The sequence below is a fragment of the Aegilops tauschii genome, chromosome 1 (assembly GCF_002575655.3).
Source record: "Aegilops tauschii subsp. strangulata cultivar AL8/78 chromosome 1, Aet v6.0, whole genome shotgun sequence".
Taxonomy (NCBI): Eukaryota; Viridiplantae; Streptophyta; class Magnoliopsida; order Poales; family Poaceae; genus Aegilops; species Aegilops tauschii.
In genome coordinates this window covers 319531744-319538796 of record NC_053035.3, presented here as the reverse complement: position 1 = coordinate 319538796, position 7053 = coordinate 319531744, and positions in this window count along the sequence as shown.

Genomic DNA, 7053 nt, shown 5'->3' with positions numbered 1-7053 from the left:
AAATCCTAATCTCGATCTATGCCAACCCAACAAACACCTTGGGAGATACCTGTAGAGCATCTTTATGATCACCCAGTTAAGTTGTGACGTTTGATAGCACACAATGCATTCCTACGGTATTCGGGAGTTGCATAATCTCATAGTCGAAGGAATATGTATTTGACATGAAGAAAGCAATAGCAATAAAACTGAAGATCAATATGCTAAGCTAACGGACGGGTCTTGTCCATCACATCATTCTCCTAATGACGTGATCCCGTTATCAAATGACAACTCATGTCAGGAAACCTTAACCATCTTTGATCAACGAGCTAGTCAAGTAGAGGCTCACTAGGGACACAATGTTTGTCTATGTATTCACACATGTATTTAAGTTTCCGATCAATACAATTATAGCATGAATAATAAACCTTTACAATGAATAAGGAAATATAAAATAACAACTTTATTATTGCCTCCAGGGCATATTTCCTTCAGCCTCGCACTTGCACTAGAGTCAATAATCTAGTTCACATCGCCATGTGGTCTAACACCAATAGTTCACATCGTCATGTGATTAACACCCATAGTTCACATCGCCATGTGACCAACACCCAAAAGGGTTTAATAGAGTCAATAATCTAGTTCACATCGCCATGTGATTAACACCCAAAGAATACTAAGGTGTGATCATGTTTTGCTTGTGCGAGAAGTTTAGGCAACGAGTCTGTCATATTCAGATCCGTATGTATATTTGCAAATTTCTATGTCTACAATGCTCTGCATGGTGCTACTCTAGATAATTATTCCCACTTTCAATATGTATCCAGATTGAGACTCAGATTCATCTGGATTAGTGTCAAAGCTTGCATCGACGTAACCCTTTACGACGAATGATGACCCACATGTGTAGGGGATCTATCGTAGTCCTTTCGATAAGTAAGAGTGTCGAACCCAACGAGGAGCAGAAGGAAATGATAAGCGGTTTTCAGCAAGGAATTCTCTGCAAGTACTGAAATAAGTGGTAACAGATAGTTTTGTGATAGGATAATTTGTAACGAGCAACAAGTAACAAAAGTAAATAAAGTGCAGCAAGGTGGCCCAATCCTTTTTGTAGCAAAGGACAAACCTGGACAAACTCTTATATAGAGAAAAGCGCTCCCGAGGACACATGGGAATTATCGTCAAGCTAGTTTTCATCACGTTCATATGATTCGCGTTCGGTACTTTGATAATTTGATATGTGGGTGGACCGGTGCTTGGGTGCTGTTCTTACTTGAACAAGCATCCCACTTATGATTAACCTCTATTGCAAGCATCCGCAACTACAACAAAATTATTAAGGTAAACCTAACCATAGCATGAAACATATGGATCCAAATCAGCCCCTTACGAAGCAACGCATAAACTAGGGTTTAAGCTTCTGTCACTCTAGCAACCCATCATCTACTTATTACTTCCCAATGCCTTCCTCTAGGCCCAAATAATGGTGAAGTGTTATGTAGTCGACGTTCACATAATCCCACTAGAGGATAGACAACATACATCTCATCAAAATATCGAACGAATACCAAATTCACATGACTACTAATAGCAAGACTTCTCCCATGTCCTCAGGAACAAACGTAACTACTCACAAAGCATATTCATGTTCATAATCAGAGGGGTATTAATATGCACAAAGGATCTGAACATATGATCTTCCACCAAATAAACCAACTAGCATCAACTACAAGGAGTAATCAACACTACTAGCAACCTACTAGTACCAATCCCGGACTTGGAGACAAGAAATGGATACAAGAGATGAACTAGGGTTTTGAGAGGAGATGGTGCTGGTGAAGATGTCGATGGAGATTGCCCTCTCCCGATGAGAGGAGCGTTGGTGATGACGATGGCGATGATTTCTCCCTCCCGGAGGGAAGTGTCCCCGGCAGAACAGCTCTGCCGGAGCCCTAGATTGGTTCCGCCAAGGTTCCGCCTCGTGGCGGCGGAGTCTCGTCCCGAAAGGTTGCTTATGATTTTTTCCTCGACGAAAGACTTCATATAGCAGAAGATGGCCACCGGAGAACCAACAGGGGGCCCACGAGGCAGGGGGCGCGCCCAGGGGGTTAGGGCGCGCCCCCACCCTCGTGGCCAGGTGGGGCCCCCTCTGACGTACTTCTTCCGCTCAATATTTTTATTATTTCCAAAAATAATTTCCGTGGAGTTTCAGGACTTTTGGAGTTGTGCAGAATAGGTCTTCAATATTTGCTCCTTTTCCAGCCCAGAATTCCAGCTGCCGGCATTCTCCCTCCTTATGTAAACCTTGTAAAATAAGAGAGAATAGGCATAAGTATTGTGACATAACGTGTAATAACAGCCCATATTGCAATAAATATTGATATAAAAGCATGATGCAAAATGGACGTATCAACTCCCCCAAGCTTAGACCTCGCTTGTCCTCAAGCGAAAGCCGATAACGATAAATATGTCCACATGTTTAGAGGTAGAGGTGTCGATAAAATAAAATACGGACATGAGGGCATCATGATTATTCTCATAACAGCAACATAAATGGATATTGTCATATGATTTCTTATGCTCAAGTAATAATCTATTCACAATGCCAAGTATGAACCAGAAACTTTATTGAGAACCAACAAACTATAATCTCAGTCATTGAAGCAATTGCAATTTATCATAACATCAGAAAGAGTCTATGTCAGAGCTTTCTAGCAAGTCCACATACTCAACTATCATTTAGTCTTTCATAATTGCTAACACTCACGCAATACTTGTGGTTATGGAGTTTTAATCGGACACAGAGAAAGATAGGGGCTTATAGTTTCGCCTCCCAACCTTTTACCTCAAGGGTAATGTCAACAATAATAATTCATGCTAACTTACATCCAATTAGATATATCTATCAGGATCTTTCCAACACCCTGTGCTTGCCAAAGGATAAAATGTAAAAAGGAAAGGTGAAGATCACCATGACTCTTGCATAAGGAAGAAGATAATAATAAAAGATAGGCCCTTCGCAGAGGGAAGCAGAGGTTGCCATGCGCTTTCAGGGTTGGATGCACAAAATCTTAATGCGAAAGAACATCACTTTATATTGCCCCTTGTGATATGAACCTTTATTATGCAGTCCGTCGCTTTTATTTCTTCCACATCACAAGATCGTATAAAGCTTATTTCCTCCACACCAATCAATCATACATATTTAGAGAGAAATTTTTATTGCTTGCACCGATGACAACTTACTTGAAGGATCTTACTCAATCCATAGGTAGATATGGTGGACACTCATGGAAAAACTGGTTTAAGGGTTTTTGGAAGCACAAGTAGTATCTCTACTTGGTGCAAAGAATTTGGCTAGCATGAGGGGGAAAGGCAAGCTCAACATGTTGGATGATCCATGACAATATACTTTATCTCAGATATAAGAAAACATAACCCATTACGTTGTCTTCCTTGTCCAACATCAACTCTTTAGCATGTCATATTTTAATGAGTGCTCCCAATCATAAAAGATGTCCAAGATAGTATATTTATATGTAAAACTTCTCTTTCTTTATTACTTCCTATTAATTGCAACGATGACCAAAGCTATGCTTGTGAACTCTCAACAATTTTTAATCATCATACTCTTTCTATGTAAAGTCATTACTCTCAATAAGATCAATATGATCTCTTTGTTTCTTTTTATTCTTTTCTCTTTTCTTTTATTCACTCAAGATCATAGCAAGATAATCAAGCCCTTGACTCAACACTAATCTTTATTATATAGCTCATGGACTTGATTACAAAGAAGGGATCATAAAGCAAAACTCAAAACTAGATCATACCAAAACTTTATTCTACTAGATCAAGATACTACTAATAGGATCGAACTAAGAAAGCGGTAAAGATAAGAGTGTGATGGTGATACGATACCGGGGCACCTCCCCCAAGCTTGGCAGTTGCCAAGGGGAGTGCCCATACCCATGTGATTATGTCTCCTTTTTCGGTGATGGTGTAATATTCTTGGCGATGATGCCCCTCAGGATACGATTCTCCTCCTCGAGCTTATTGACTTGCTGCTTGAGGTCCATTATTTCCTTACGAAGCTTTCTTGTAACGGCTAAAGCCCCTTGCACCCAAGGGTGTTGCATAGCTGCGGGAGAACAAGTGACACTCTTCTTCATATTTTCATAAGAAAGAAATCTGACATTGGAAGGGATAACCGAGTTTGGAATAGCTGAGCTCTGTAGTTCTCCCATCGTGAACCCAGCTCGGAAGCGAAAAGTGACTTCTTGATCCTCCATGGCATCTATCCTCATCAAATCAGCCTCCATCTCTTCCTCCGTTGCTGGCCCAAAGTGGTCAGCATCGCTGTTTGTCCTTGGTTCCGATACTGGATGAGACACCCGACTCTCTCCAACTGACTCTTGAGAAGACATCTTGCTCTAATCTGCGGCAGCAACAGCTCGAAACAAGAACAGAGAATATTTGCATGATACAGGAGCCAAAACCTTCGGGAGATTATATAATGAATTTTTACCGACCAAAATACGTAACGTGCAAGAAAACGGAGTCCAGAGAGCACACGAGGTGCCCACGAGGTAGGGGGCGCGCCCAGTAGGGTAGGGCGCGCCCTCCACCCTCGTGGAGGCCTCATGTCCTTCCCGGACTGCTTCTTATTTTTCTAATTTTCTAAATATTCCAAAACGGAGAAATATTGCCATAAAATTTGTTTTGGAGTCGGTTTACTTACCGTACCACATACCTATTACTTTTCGGAGTCTGAAACGTTTCGGAAAGTGTCCCTTATGAATTCCTCCGGGGTTACGGTTTCAATAACATTGGTTTCAACATTTATAGGATTACCTGAGATATAATGTTTGATTCTTTGACCATTCACCACCTTCGGATTTGTGCCTTCGAAGTTGTTGATTTTTATGGCACCGGAACGATAGACCCCCTCGATAACGTAAGGGCCTTCCCATTTAGAGAGAAGTTTTCCTGCAAAAAATCTTAAACGAGAGTTGTATAGCAATACATAATCACCTACATTAAACTCACGCTTTTGTATCCTTTTGTCATGCCATCTTTTAACTTTTTCTTTAAACAATTTGGCATTTTCATAAGCTTGGGTTCTCCATTCATCAAGTGAGCTAATGTCAAATAACCTTTTCCAACCGGCAAGTTTGAAATCATAGTTGAGCTCTTTAATAGCCCAATAAGCCTTATGTTCTAGTTCGAGAGGTAAGTGACATGCTTTTCCATAAACCATTTTATACGGAGACATACCCATAGGATTTTTATATGCAGTTCTGTAGGCCCATAATGCATCATCAAGTTTCTTGGACCAATTCTTCCTATATCTATTAACAGTCTTTTGTAAAATTAATTTGAGCTCTCTATTACTCAATTCTACTTGACCACTAGACTGCGGGTGATAAGGAGATGCAATTCTATGATTAACATCATACTTAGCAAGCATTTTACGAAAAGCACCATGAATAAAATGTGACCACCATGAGTCATTAAATATCTAGGGACTCCAAACCTCGGAAAAATAACTTCTTTAAGCATTTTAATAGAAGTGTTATGATCAGCACTACTAGTTGGAATAGCTTCTACCCACTTAGTAACGTAATCAACAGCAACTAAAATATGTGTGTATCCATTAGAGGCAGGAAAAGGTCCCATATAATCGAAGCCCCAAACATCAAATGGTTCAATAACAAGTGAATAATTCATAGGCATTTCTTGACGTCTACTAATATTACCAATTATTTGACATTCATCACAAGATAAGACAAACTTACGGGCATCCTTGAAGAGAGTAGGCCAATAAAAACCGGATTGCAGTACCTTATGTGCAGTTCTATCTCCAGCGTGGTGTCCTCCATAAGCCTTGGAGTGACACTTGCGTAGGATCTGTTCCTGTTCATGCTCAGGTACACAACGTCTAATAACACCATCTACTCCTTCTTTATAAAGATGTGGGTCATCCCAAAAGTAATGTCTCAAGTCATAGAAAAACTTTTTCTTTTGCTGGTATGTAAAACTAGGTGGTATAAATTTAGCAACGATGTAATTAGCATAATCAGCATACTACGGAGTACTGCGAGAGGCATTTATAACATTCAATTGCTCATCAGGAAAGCTATCATCAATAGGTAGTGGGTCATCAAGAACATTTTCTAACCTAGACAAGTTGTCTGCAACGGGGTTCTCATCTCCCTTTCTATAAACAATATGCAAGTCAAATTCTTGTAGCAGGAGAACCCATCTAATAAGTCTAGGTTTAGCATCTTTCTTTTCCATAAGATATTTAATAGCAGCATGATCCGTGTGAATAGTTACTTTAGAATCAACAATATAAGGTCTGAACTTATCACAAGCAAATACAACTGCTAAGAATTCCTTTTCAGTAGTAGCATAATTTATTTGAGCATTATCTAGAGTTTTACTGGCATATTGAATAACATTTAATTTCTTATTAACTCTTTGCCCTAGAACAACACCTACAACATAATCACTAGCATCACACATAATTTCAAAAGGTAAATTCCAATCAGGTGGCTGAACAATAGGTGCAGATCAATGCTTTCTTAAGTATTTCAAATGCTTCTACACAATCATCATCAAAGACAAATGGTATATCTTTTTGTAATAAATTAGTCAGAGGTCGAGAAATTTTTGAGAAGTCCTTAATGAACCTCCTATAAAAACCGGCGTGACCAAGGAAACTTCTTATACCTTTGATGTCCTTGGGACATGGAATCTTTTCAATAGCATCAACCTTGGCTTTATCAACTTCAATACCTCTTTCAGAAACCTTATGCCCCAAGATAATACCTTCATTAACCATAAAGTGGCACTTTTCCCAATTCAAAACAAGATTAGTTTCTTCACATCTCTGCAAAACTCGATCAAGGTTGCTCAAGCAATCATCAAAAGAGGATCCATAAACGGAGAAGTCGTCCATGAAAACCTCACAAATCTTTTCACAAAAGTCAGAAAATATAGCCATCATGCATCTTTGAAAGGTAGCAGGTGCATTACATAAACCAAAATGCATACGTCTATAAGCAAAAG